Source organism: Cajanus cajan, chromosome 3, assembly GCF_000230855.2.
Source record: "Cajanus cajan strain Asha chromosome 3, NIPB_CcT2T_4, whole genome shotgun sequence".
Classification (NCBI taxonomy): Eukaryota; Viridiplantae; Streptophyta; class Magnoliopsida; order Fabales; family Fabaceae; genus Cajanus; species Cajanus cajan.
This window is the reverse complement of record NC_138519.1, coordinates 38,790,172-38,804,999: the sequence shown is the minus strand read 5'-3', so window position 1 is coordinate 38,804,999 and position 14,828 is coordinate 38,790,172. Positions and strand designations below refer to the sequence as shown.

At 34.7% G+C, this 14,828-nt stretch overlaps 1 pseudogene across 1 annotated transcript in view; it reads left to right on the top strand.

Annotated features, from left to right (window-relative positions):
* Nucleotides 1-14,181, top strand: part of LOC145956275 (uncharacterized) — a 96,040-nt pseudogene extending 81,859 nt beyond the window's left edge. Inside the window, exon 5 of the transcript XR_014432718.1 lies at nucleotides 13,943-14,181. The product of XR_014432718.1 is annotated as an uncharacterized LOC145956275 (transcript). The remainder of the gene's footprint in view (nucleotides 1-13,942) is intronic.
* The last annotated feature ends 647 nt before the right edge of the window (nucleotides 14,182-14,828 follow it).

The following is a 14,828-nucleotide window of genomic DNA, read 5'->3' as shown; positions in this document are numbered from 1 at the left end:
ATTTTTGATGGAATTGTGTCTTACAGATTATACTGCTATAAATATATATGTACATTACATATTTTCTGCATATTATAAGTGAAAAAAATTAACATTATGCTACCTAACTAATTGTCTCATGCTATTAGTTGATAGTTAATGTAATATTTTAAGAATCATATTGTAATGGTCAAGCTGTTTGTGTTTATTTTGATTCATGCATTTTTCATGTCTACGTTGCTACAATCCACAATAGAAATCTTCCTATTCCTAAAGATCCAACAGAACTATACAAAATTGAACAGGACAAGGAAGCTGATGAGGAAATAGAGTTTCTACCTCATAGAGACATTCTCAAGTTTAACTTCACTCGTTTCTAACACACATAATTTTATGTCACTTGGTCATAACACACATAATTTCACAGGTTCTTAGATAGAGCAACAATCCAAATAAATCATGCTGTGCAATCTAATCAATCACCAAATCCATGGAAACTTTGTAGGGTTACCCGAGTAGAAATAGCCAAAATTGTTCTTGGAATGACCCCAATATTTTGTTGCACAATATAATGACCCTTTACCTAGCTCAACTCCAAACCTTTTTGAATCGCACAAGGCTACACCATGGACAATACTTGCACAATTATAATGTCAGAGTGTTGTCTTTATCAGACCTCTATTTTCTAGCTTGTATCAGCTGGGGGAATTCTTAGTCCTGCCTCCTAATCTTGTGAACTAACAAAGGAAAATAATTTAACTTATTGATTTGTTTGATGCTTTCACAAAGTGGACTTGTGCCCATGAACTAGTTAACATTATATAATCGATCATATTTGCAGAAGGCAGGAGAAATACAATTAACAAATTTTACTTCCCAATAATATACAAATTAGCATAAATCCTAACATGGTAGTTAAACAAGTGACCTTGTAAGAGAGCAAGTGCTTTTTGCATACAAAACCAAAAGTAACACGTGGCACTACAAATGAAGAATATGTGAGAGGAGAGAATAACCTCTTAGAACTGTTACTGTTAGAGGAGGATGCCAATGAGATAGTTATGAAGAAAAGGGAAAAACTACTCTCTAAGATGTGCTATTATATACATGAACAAATATGATCACATCCTTAGATTTTAAGGGATACTGCTAAAGTCGATCAAAACGCAAAAATTCTATAAGCAGCAAGTATCTAACTTTAGGAAACTAATGATATTCAACAGTGACAATAAATTGATATATTAAAAAATTATAAAATGATTTTATTTCAAGTAATTCCAACATATCTAATGCATTTAATTCCAACATGAATCATCCTTTGACCCTCAATCTAACCTTAGGATTCCAAAGGCTGAAAAAGGTTTGGTTCACATCTATTAATAGAAATACTTCCATCAAGAGGAGGGAGCAACTAAAGGGTACACAAAATATTAAAGTACCCTTTTTACATGTTATTCATGGTTTTACATTGTGGTGGTTTCTTTGTGAATCTGGTCGATGCTATTATTCTTAACCCAACACAAGTCAAAGCTAATGCTTCAGTATAAATATAAAGAACGTAAAAATTGCTTCACAATTGGCTTAGCAAATTGCAATAGAAGCCAATTAGGGATACAAAGACAAAACTGAAAATAATACCTCTCTATTCCCTCACGACTGCAAATGGAATATTGAGAGTTGCCTGTGGGTGAGAATAGAGAGAGAAGACGATGTTGAGATCTTGCGAGAATCTGGACAGGACACGATGGTTGCGGGTGGGAGACTGAAAGGCGTCGTCATTGAGACTTGCGGGAGACGATGACGGTTGTGGGTGAGAACAAAGAGAGAAGACGATGACTGCAGGTGGGAGACTGAACGGTGTCGTCGTTGAGAGTTGCAGGGGACTGTAGACACCCAATTTCGTCCGAGGGGCATACAAATAACAAGATAGGACATAGGAGGGCCTAAAAGTCCAAATCAACTTTTTTTAGTGGCCCGGAACGAGCCGTTTCAAAATCGAAACAGGTCTTTCCCAAGTCCGGAACGGACCGTTTTCGAATTGGAACGGGCCGTTCTCGAATTGGAACGGGCCGTTCTGAGGCTTCTAAATGGCCTAAAAATTGTAGGTTGAACGGGTCATTCTAGACTAGAACGGGCCGTTCCAAACCAATCAAAAGGACTAAAATTTGTATCCCGGAATGGGCCGTTCTGATTTTAGAACGGGCCGTTCTTGGGTACAAAATTAATACATAACGTTCGAATTCGAAACGGGCCGTTTCGAATCCAGAACGGGTCGTTCCGGCCCATATCTGATGCCTATAAATAGAAATCTTGGCCACAGTTCTAGGGACCCTAAAAATTTCGTCCAGCACTCCTTAGAGCTCGAAATTTCTCTCTTTTTTTTTCTCTCCTATTGTATTTCTTGAGTATTGTGAGGTAATTGTAGTGCGAAAGGTTGCCACAAAGCACCTAAAATCTCCCTATTTTGAAGATTCAATAGAGCTCATTCAAGAGGTATTTCAGTTAATTTCTTTCTCTTTATTTTTATTTCTTATCTATAATAATTATCGTTATAATAAAAATAATCATGTAGACATTTTAGGGTTAACTGTATTATTTAAATTTCAAGTATGTAAATAATTATTAATAAAGGGGATCTAATATTTAATTTATTATTTCTTATCACGTTAACTTCATCATAGGGTACCGATTGAGGGCGCTGTAGGGGTGCTTAATACCTTCGCTACACGTAATCGACCCCGAACCCAATTTTGGTTATCAAGGTCATTATTGGATCTTTAAAAACCTTTTCTTTTTCCAATGTTTTGAGTAAAATATTGGTGGCGACTCCATGAACCTATTTTCAAAACCATTAATTAAGGATTAGTCTGGTGTCCGGGCATTCCTTAATTGATGAGATCTTTAAAAGGATGTCTAAATCATAGGTCGCGAGATCGGAAATTTTCGGGTTTCGACAGATGGCGACTCCACTGGGGACGTTTAAAGAGGGTCAAGCCCATTTAATTGATGAATTTAATAAAATAAAAATAATAATTTAAATATTTTTCCCTTTTACTTTGTTTGCTTTATTTGTTTGGCTTCAATATCTGTTTGCCTGTTTAAATTCTGAATCTGTTTGAATAAAAAATGTACACAAACCTTTGCACACAACAGTTCCCCCTACACCCGGGGGCATGAGGATATTAAACATAGGGAGTGGTTGACGTACGACCGACCCAAGTTTGGCCTTGGAGCCTGCAAGCCTTGTCGAAAATCACACTCAAGGTGATAACCGGTTACTCTAGCCCGAAATACTGCGACAGACCTTAGAGTTTGCCAAGTGACGGCGACAGAGATACTGGGTCCCTATAATGGGGGCACCTTGGGGGCCTTAAAGACTAGTGAGATTAGAACCGTCCTATAAAACGCACTTTTCTTGACAAGGACCACAGACCAAGGATTTGATCATGATCGTTCGTGGGTGTACGTTGATTGAGCATATGTGTGTGCATTTGTTTGTATTATTTTGTTCTAATAAGATGGATTGGAATTTTATAATAAGCAAACAATAAAGATAATAATAAAAAATAATAATAATAAAAATTTTATACCCCTTTGTACATTCTTAGGTCAGCATTTCATTAACATCATTTAGGTAGTTTCCTTTTTGTAAAAAAAATCAATAAAAGAAATCTCATCTTTACCATGCATCATTCCCCTTTAGATAATGAAAACATGATAAAGATTAGGCAAAAAAAAATGACATGCATTCTAGATTAGCTCATTAATTTCATTCATTTTATTTTATTAGCTAAGGAAGATTAAGTTGCCGTATGTGTAGAAAGTCAAGAAAAGTGAATGCTCTAATATACGACAGTATCTGCGCTATAAAGAAAAGCCCAAATCAATTCTTTAAAAATACTATGGTTGGGCCCTTGCTTTGATATGTTTGTTGAAGTAACTCTTCTTAGAATCTAATATAGATTCTCACTTAATACTATTGAAATCTATTTGAGCATTCACAAATAAACAAATCAACGAGACTGATATTTATTATTCTCAACTTTCTCTACATTCTGCATTACATTCATTTAGAACATATCCCTCCTTGTAAAAGAATAAATAAGAATAAAAAGGGAAATTAACCTATGTGCGTTAATTGGAAGTAATGGAAGCAAGCCATGCTTAAAAAAGTTGAGGGTAAAGAACTCCACAATCATTAAGACGCCAACTCTTACCCTAAGAGGATAAAGTCGTGTCGTGCAACCGTGAAATCCAAAGGGAATGGGAATGGATGGATCCACACTCTTAACGAGTTGCAAGCTTATAAAGAGAACCAGAGGAGGACGAATCCTTCAAATGCTAAGGCAAAGTGAATAGAGTTTTCTTGAAAGATGATTTCAACAAGAGAGAAGCATTGCTTGTTAAGAAGCTCCTAGAATGAAAACCCGCAAAGGGCATACTAGGAAAAAAAAAAGCAATGTTTGTTCGAGCTGAAAATTGATAAACAGCTTGAATGTTCCTTTTGAGAAACAAGACTCCATAGAAAACTCTATCATCACTTCTACCCATTCCTACTTCTCAGGAAAGATATGGGTTGAGAACACCTTCATGAGAGAAGAAGCCAAAGGCCCTCCCTCTACACGAGATCTTCTGAAGCGCCACCTCCAAGCAAGTGGAGGACTAGCTCTACAGTTAGATGACCTAGGCCTCTCTAAGGGGCAACCTCCTTCTTTTTCTTTGTGTACGAATCACGAACTCGGGGCATTCCTGGGCCTTCGAGCTACATTAAATGGGCATGTGTAAATTGAAAATTCCATTTTAATGCCATACACTTTTCTACTTCATTTCTCTTCTCCCTTTTATCTACTCTAAGCCCCGTCAACAAACCCTAAATGAACAAGTACATTTGAAATAAGGATGTCATTAGAAACAATGGTTTTATACACCATAAAAAAGAACACATAAAGATCAATCAAACTTGGCATGACTTGTGGATAAAAGCCCAAACGAAATCAGTGCAAGGGGCATCCCCCTTTAATGAAGGAATGAAAAAAGATCACAAATGCTACAAAGACAAAGGCCCGGCAGGAAACCCACTAAGGGGGCTGCGCAAAAGTTAGGGTAAGATCTGCTAGGTAACCCACAATTAAAAAGGGTAACCTAGGCAAAAGTAAGGATCAAAAGAAAATGTCTACTAGGGAACACATCTCAGGTAACCTAGGCAAAAGTTAGGACAAAGCAGCATCCCGAGCTGAAAACCGAAAGGCGGCTCGAGAAGATCATTTAATCAATATGCAATCCCAAGTCATCGCTTAACTCTAAAGGAAATAATAAGCTAACGCGGAAAATGATTTCCTCACTTTGAATGTGCTTGTTCATCAGCCTAAACCACTAGCCTACCTTGGTCAGCCATTCTTCTATAAACCATTTTTGAAAAAAATTCTTTCTACCAAAACTTTTACAAGAAATATATATATATATATATATATATATATATATATATGTATATATATATATATCATCTTCCTCTCTTTCCTCTTGACCTATATGGCATTAAGATAAATTTGAGAGATACACGAAGTATGCACAGTGAACACTCACAAGGAAAAGATGGAGGTGTCCTAGAACAGAGTCTAGGTACACCTAATCTAAGGGCTAACATATCATATTCGGTACAAGCGAGAGGGCTGAACTACACAAACCTTAGGTTCAAGTTCAACATTGAATTCGACAAGGCTAAATGCTAACAATCCATGTCATTGATCAATGCGCATAGATTAATTTCCTGAAAGTAAGAATAGATTTGCATTTTAAGCATTAGCATAGAAGCATCATTGCATAACAGGCATATGACCCAAGTGTGCATAAAAGGGTATAAGCTCAAAAACAAAAAAAAAAATTTGGAAAAAAAATCCAATCCATTCCTACTTTGTATTTTCTTTTGTATCCTTGCATTCTTTGTGTGTGTTGATCCATCACTTGTCGAAGGAATCAAGAGGCCGAAGCACTCGTAAAAAAGATCAACAGCTAGACAGTGCCTCAAGAGCCAAGATCGTGTCAAAAAGCATAGCCCCAACAAGGGCATTCCATACAAGTGGTTTCATATAGCCACCAAGAAAAGGAAGACACATCAACAACAAGACGGGATAGAACCAGAATTGACCGAATAAGCAAGCCCATAAGCATGAAGAGGCCATCGCGCCCTACTCCTCAACTAAATGAAGGATGATCTAAGAGAATGCCGAGACCAGGAATGACTTCCTAACCAAAGCCAGGAGTGGCTTCCAAAATAATACTCATCAATAAAGATTCAACAAATAACATCATCGTGGGAATAGATCCCTCCATCAATGATGACAAAAAAAAGCAAAAACAACATGAGAAAAAGGCAAGCTTCGTAAATGTTGAAAAAGCCGAAGCATTTAGAAAAATAGAAAAAAAGGCAAGCTTCAAACATGAAAAAGCCGAAGCTAAAAAATGAATTTCAGAAAAAACCCTACCACAAGCAGACGGCTGGGGAGGCATCAAAATACTCACCTTGACAAGAACAACACCAAACTCTTTACTAGCCATCCCACAATAAAGGCGCCTGGAGAGGCATCACAATACTCACGTGGCAGGAGCAACACTAGAATCCCTGCCAGCCATCCACTTCTCTGCCCACCAACACAGGGGCACAACAAACATCTTCTGTCCATCCACCTAGGGGCAGTCTTTCATTCCACAACCATCGATCAACAATCAAACAATGAATCAAATACTAAACATTTACTACTTTTCCTACCATCACAAGGGCACCACCTACTAGCAATCCTCGTCTTCATCAGAGGTCCTCCCAAAGAAAAGGGGCAATCACATCATCATCATAAGCAGGCAGCCTAGAGAGGCCAGATATAATAATACTCAGCATTTACTCCTTTGCCCACCATCACAAGGGCACCCCCTACCAGCAATCCTCGTCTTCATCAGGCGTCCTCCCACAAAAAAGGGGGCAATCACATCATCAACATCAGCAGGCGGCTTGGAGAGGCTGGCACAAAAATACTCAAAATAATACTCACAATGTCAGCAGGCGGCCTGGAGAGGCCGGCACAATAATACTCACAAGGTCAGCAGGCAGCCTGGAGAGGCTGGCATAATAATACTCACAAGGTCAGCAGGCGGCCTGGAGAGGCTGGCATAATAATACTCACAATATCAGCAGGCGGCCTGGAGAGGCCGGCATAATAATACTTACAATATCAGCAGGCGGCCTAGAGAGGCCGGCATAATAATACTCACAATATCAGCAGGCGGCCTAGAGAGACCAGGCATAATAATACTTAGCATCAACAAGCAGCCTGGAGAGGCTAGGCATAATAATACTCACCGTTCAGCAGGCAGCCTGGAGAGGCCAGGCATAATAATACTCCCTCTTAAACAAGCTACAAATAAAGGGACACATTATCACAAGAGAAACAATGGAGCTTCTACTCGAAGACTGAAGATCAGGTGTACAGTTTATCAACCTTGTTACCCAATAGAGTACGCAATCAATGCTCAACTTCTCTAAAGGGTGAGGATACGAGCAAATACACCTGTCCAAGGGAAGCAACGCAGAAGCACCAACACAGAGACAAGAAGAAGACCCAGACGAAATGTCTACGTCTTTACTTGCCTTTGGAAAAGCAACACAACTATTCCAAAGGACAAGTAAAGAGGGGCAGCTGTAGACACCCAATTTCGTCCGAGGGGCATACAAATAACAAGATAGGACATCGGAGGGCCCAAAAGCCCAAATCAACCTTTTTTAGTGGCCCGGAACGGGCCGTTCCCAACACTACAAGAAAAAGTTAATTTTCCGACGGATAATTTCCCACGGACAAAAATCTGTCGGAAATTTCCCACAGATTTAGATCCGTTAGAAATTTCTGACGGAATTTCCGACAGAATTTTAACTGATGGAATTTCCGACAGATTTAAATCAATCTGAAATTTCTGACAGAATTTCCCACGGATTTATATCCGTATGAAATTATTAAATAAAATATAAGCCAATTATTTTTCAAATGCAAGCAATCCTGATCCCATCGATACACACAACAATGCACTATATAATATTTTCATTATTATATGGGTGTTTTCAAAATATAAATATATTGTAATGAATAAGATAAATATAAATTAGAGTGAGTGAGGTATGACTTACCTATATATAATTATATGTTTAATTAGGTTAATATAAATTATAAACTAATTAGCATAAATGTGTTTTTTTTTACTTATCTTAAAAAATACCAACACATGACGTCCAAATTTAAGAATAACATATCTTTTCTTTAATTTTTAAAAATCACCCATCTCTTTTGAAAATAACGTTATTAATTAAATAAGGGAGAAAAAAGTTAAATTATGTTTTGCAAATCATATATATGTATCTATCATTTATTTCTAAATTACATCCAATACTATGTTATTTTCATGAAAACTTTCATTGATCTTCAATTTTGAAAATAAGATTTTTTTGAATTCATTTTTAAAATTATTACTTAAATTTAATATATTTTTTAAATCACAGTGTGCATGATATTTAAAATAAATTTCAAAAAAAGTTGAAATAATGAAATAAGAGATCAATCTCATTTAATTATTTATTTGTATTAATAAATTATTTTCTCTTAATAGTATATAAATAGTATTATCTTATATAAGTAGTTGTATGTGCCACTTAAATAAATAAATAAGAAAATTAATACTCATTTAAAAATTTGAGAAGAAATATACGTATGACGTTATTGAGAAAAACTTCAAGTAGGGGTTAATGGAATTTTTTCTAGATTAAATCTTCTTTATTTAAAACTTAAAACATTAAAGTTAAAATAATTACACAAAATAATTGTTTTTGTTCCTAATAACTGGTTGATTTAAAAATATCCCTTTAAGTTGTAGTAATTTCTTAAATTTACATTTTATTGATTTCTGAATTTTATATTTAAGTAAATCAGTAAAATACAAAGTAACGAGTATAAATATGAGTATTTAAAACTTCAATGAATCTATATATAGAAAGTAGAGATAAAGACAGAGAAAATGAATGGAAGAAAAATAGTTAAATATATAGTTGTTTGATTATCTATAGTAATAGATAAAGGGAAATATACGTCATCTTGTAACTGATTTTGTCTAAAAAAATAATAGATAATCATATCCTTAACTGATTTTTATTTTATATATTCTAATTTTATTTGTAATAATATGATTATATATTTAAATAGTTTAATTTTAATAATTTTTTAAGTATATTTTTGTCTTTTCACTTAAAAAATAATTCAAATTAAAATATAGAAATTCAAATATTTTAAGTGAAAAGACAAAAATATACTTAAAAAATTATTAAAATTAAACTATTTAAATATATAATCATATTATTACAAATAAAATTAGAATATATAAAATAAAAATCAGTTAAGGGTATGATTATCTATTACTTTTCAGACAAAATCAGTTACAAGATTACGTATAACTTTATATTAAATGTGAATTTTGTAAATTCAACCGTTAAATTAAAAATCTTTTACTCTTAAATCATATATACAAAATGTTATATTAATCCAAGATGATTTCTTATAAAACAAAATTAAATCTGACGGAAAATTTATATTTTCGATGAGAAAATTTTTGTAGGAAAAGCTATATTATTGATGAAATATTTCAGACAAATTTATATTTGTCGAAACTGTAAGAACTGGTTTTAAATATGATATGAAAATATTATGATATTATTAGATAGGATTTTAAATTAGTATTTTATTAATAGTTGATAATTAAAAAATAAAACAAGGATAAATACATTTTTTGAATTTTATTTGCTTGATTAAAGATAACTTACAAAATAACTCTTGGTAAAGTTATTCCGCTCAATAACTCATGGTGTGTGTTGAATTTTATCGATCCAATTAATTGTTAAATTAAAAGTTATTGAATTTTACTAATAATTAATATGAACAAATTAATTAGTTTTGGAATAAATTATTTGGTAATTAACAATATAATTGAAACATTAATTATTTTAAATTATCTAACTAAAATCTTATTGACAATTTACTATATGATCTTAATATTTCTTTATAACTAATATTTGGTTTTAAATTTGATATGAGAATATTATATATAATTAGATAAGATTTTAAGTTAGTATTTTATTAATAGTTGATAATTAGAAAAAAAAAAGGATAAATACATTTTTTGAATTTTATATGTTTGATTTAAGGTAAATAAATATATTAAATTACTTAATAATTTATTTAAAGTATTAAAATTTAATTTATAAGTATGTAATAAATAAATATTTATAATTTTATAAATTATATTATCATTATAACTTATAAAATTAAATAATTTAAATTATAATTTTAAATAAAAATAAGTAGATGTTAATTATAAAAGTAATTACATATAAATAAATAATAATTAAATTTATTATTATTATTATTAATTATTATTATTTGTAATATAAAATTATTATATATTATTATTACAGTACAAATATGAGATTGTATATTTGAGAATGATTTAAATGAATTAATTTGTACAAGTTATACTGACAACATACATATACATTTTGGTACCTTACTCATCAGAACTTTATAGTTAAGCGTGCTTGACCTGGAGTAGTACAGGGATGGGTGACCTTCCGGAAAGTTTCCCAGAAATTACACAAATAAGGATAAAACACGCTAAACAATGAAATATCGTGAAATAGAACCATTGAGAGACTAAATATGAGGATTGTTACATTAATAAATTTATTAAAATTAAAAAAAATTATAATTTTAGGCGGAAAATTCCTTCAGGGTAATTTCCCACGGATATATCCGTGGGTAAATTTGTGGGTAATTACCCACGGATAAATCCGTGGGAAAATCCGTCGGAAAGTTACCCACGGATTTTTGGCATTTCCCACGGATTCTGGCCGTCTGTAATAGCGAATTTTCTTGTAGTGCAAGTCCGGAACAGGCCGTTCTCGAATTGGAACGGGCCGTTCCGAGGCTTCTAAATGGCCTAAAAATTGTAAGTTGGAACAGGCCGTTCTAGACTAGAACGGGTCATTCCAAACCAATCAAAAGGACTAAAATTTGTATCCCAGAACGGGCCGTTCTGATTTCAGAACGGGCCGTTCTTGGGTACAAAATTAATACATAACGTTCAGATTCAAAACGGACCGTTCCGGCCCACATCTGATGCCTATAAATAGAAATCTCGGCCACAGTTCTAGGGACCCCAAAAATTTCGTCCAGCACTCCTTAGAGCTCGAAATTTCTCTCTTTTTTTGTCTCTCTCCTATTGTATTTCTTGAGTATTGTGAGGTAATTGTAGTGCGAAAGGTTGCCACAAAGCACCTAAAATCTCCCTATTTTGAAGATCCAACAGAGCTCATTCAAGAGGTATTTCAGTTAATTTGTTTCTCTTTGTTTTTATTTCTTATCTATAATAATTATCGTTATAATAAAAATAATCATGTAGACATTTTAGGGTTAACCATATTATTTAAATTTCAAGTATGTAAATAATTATTAATAAATGGGATCTAATATTTAATTTATTATTTCTTATCACGTTAACTTCATCATAGGGTACCGATTGAGGGCGTTGTAGGGGTGCTTAATACCTTCGTTACACGTAATCGACCCCCGAACCCAATTCTGGTTATCAAGGCCAATTCTGGTTATCAAGGCCATTATTGGATCTTTAAAAACCTTTTCTTTTTCCAATGTTTTGAGTAAAATATTGGTGGCGACTCCATGAACCTATTTTCAAAACCATTAATTAAGGATTAGTCTGGTGTCCGGGCATTCCTTAATTGATGAGATCTTTAAAAGGATGTCTAAACCATAGGTCGCGAAATTGGAAAGTTTTGGGTTGCGACAGGGACGACGACGACTGTGGGTGAGAACAGAGAGAGAAGATGATGTTGAGAATTGCGGGGGACGACGACGAGGGTTGTGGGTGGGAGACTAAAGGGCGCGCATGAACTAGGAGAGAAGTCGTGCACGCTAATTTTGGATCTCTATTGTAACAGCCCAATTTTCAATGGGCCGTAGGCCCAATTCGTTGCCCAGAACGGGCCGTTTCAAAAGTGAAACGGGCCGTTCTGGAATAAGTTAAAGACCCAAAATTTGAGAAGCAGAACGGGCCGTTCTGGAGGGAGAACGGGCCGTTCCGGTTTGGAGAATGGGCCGTTCCAGAGGGAGAACGGACCGTTCTGGTTTGGAGCACGGGCCGTTCTGGAAGCAGAACTGGCCGTTCTGCTGGGTTTGAGAACGGGCCGTTCTGGTTTGGGAATGGGCCGTTCCAGTTGAAAAATTTACATAGGTTTGAAGGGCCCAGAACGGGCCGTTCCGATTTTGGAACGGGCCGTAGTGGTAGGTGGGCGAAAAATCCTATAAATAGGCCTCAAATCCTCTCATTTCTACACACCTCTCATTCTCACTCTCTCTTCTCTTTTGTTCTCTCTTTCGTTCTTCTTCTTCTCTCTGAAGACCAAGGGGAACTCAGAGGATGAGGTTCTGCTCCAGTCTTAGTTCCGATCCTTATTTAAGGTAAAAGAGGAGGTTCTGCCCGAGTTCCTATGTATCCAGGTACGGGAGAAAAGGGGATTATTTATATGTGGAGTTGCATGAGGGAATTTGGGTAGAAGAAGAGCCCTTAGGATTATGAGTAATTTTACAATTATTTCTGTTTGAAGAATTATTGGCATTATTTGATTCTGTATATATTTAGGACAATAAATATATAATTTGTTTGTAAAAATGATGCTCTAGGAGAGAGAACGAAATTATAGAAAAGTGTCTGTAGGGTAGGTTTTGGAAAAATTGGATTATTCCTGTTTGAGGAATTAATTATATCATTAGATTCGGTATGTGTTGAGGATTATAAATATGCTAATAATTTGTAAAAATGATGATCTGTGAGAGAGAACGAAATTGTAGAAAAGTGCCTGTGAACTAGGTTTTGGAACAATTAGGGGTTTTACTGTGCTGAAATTATATTAAATTACTAATTCTATTAATTATTTTATTAATGTTCTTGTTATATTATATTATAAGAATTGATGATCGAGATATGAATTGCTTGAGGGATTTGTAAACCCTTATTTTGTTAGACTTATCTGTTGAGTATGTGATATGAAATTGTGTGTGTTATATGGAATTGTGATATGAGATGAGATGTGGTATGGAAATGATTAAGAATATGATTGCGATGTGTTTCCTCACACTAATGACTAGGGATGGCACGGCCCCTGGGTAAGTGGTGCTACAGGGAGGGCGTGACCCTAGCATGATGTGGGATGAGTAAGACAGTTAACACACACCACTTATGTCGATTATGGCAGCCCTGGCATAGGGTTAATTGCAAGAGACTGTATGGATTGTAATTTGATTGTGGTTCCTCACACTAAAGGATCAAGGATGATACGAACCCTGGTAGTTGATGTTTCAGGGACGAGCGTACTCCCGGATGATCAGGGATGATACGAACCCTGGGTAGGTGATGCTTCAGGGACGAGCGTACTCCTTAATGACTTGGGATGGCACGGCCCCTGGGTAAGTGATGCTACAGGGAGGGCGTGACCCTGGTTTGGTGTGGGAGGCAATTAACCTGTATCACTTGTGTCAGATGTGGCGAGGTCTTGACATAGTGTTAATTGTAAGATTGACATGAATTATGAATATGGAAATGATGTTGTAAATTGTATAATTGGTGTGAATTATGATGGATTGAGATATGTATGTGAAATGAGATATGTTAAATGTGAATTGAGATATGAAGACGATGAATGATTGATATATATATATATATATATATATATATATATATATATATATATATATATATATTTTACTAAATAATGAATTATGATGAGATTATATTGTGAGGTGTTTGTATGTACTTTGCATATAGATATTTTCTTTTCTCACCGTATAAACTGTGGATATTTTAGGTGAAGAAGATCCGGCTACGAGTGGCATCTAGAATGTCAACAGTTAAATTATGGGAATGCTCTGATAATGTGACATCGGGGCAGAGGATTTCTAGGACAGAATATTTATATGGATTTAGTATTGTAATAAATGTGTTTAAAATTGTAAACTCTTAAATTTTACCTTTAAAGTTTTATTTTTCAGTCATTTTCTTATATTGAAGAAAGAACAGTTTCGAAGTTTTATGTGAACCCTTTTACGAACCCTTTGAAAGTTTATTCTTCTTAATTGAATTATATTATATATGTGTTGGGGTAGTAAGGGTGTCACATTTAGTGGTATCAAAGCAGGTCGATCCAATCGGCCGTGAGTTGTGAGTCTATTATGCTTGTTCGATAGATGAATGATGGAATGCATTGAGTGTGAAGCTTATTGATGTGCTAATGTGATGATTGATTATGTTATTGTTATTTATTTGTGTGCATTGTGTTCTTAGGATTTGTCTGATAGACATGATATAACTTGATGATGCTATTTTTGATTGGTCTTTCTTAATCTCATGATTGCTTAATTATTTTGATACTTCTTGCTTATGTAAGAAGTAGTGGTTGGGTGGCATCGCTCGTGTTGCGAGCATAGGTTCTAGTAGTGGTAGTAGACGAAGTATCTTGCTAACCAACTAGAACTAGTGGAAGCTTGGATGTGGGTAAGAAATTGACTTATCGAATGTATTAAGAGTTTACGATTGGTGGCGTTTCTGAAAGTTATAGTGGTAATGATTGAATCCAAGAGGTTATGTGTCGAGCATTAGAACTTTGAGTGTTCTTGATGAAAGGTCAAAGTGTTGGTGATTTCCTTAAGTTTTGATGCTTGCATATTAATCTTGTTAAGGGTTAGGTTGCATGA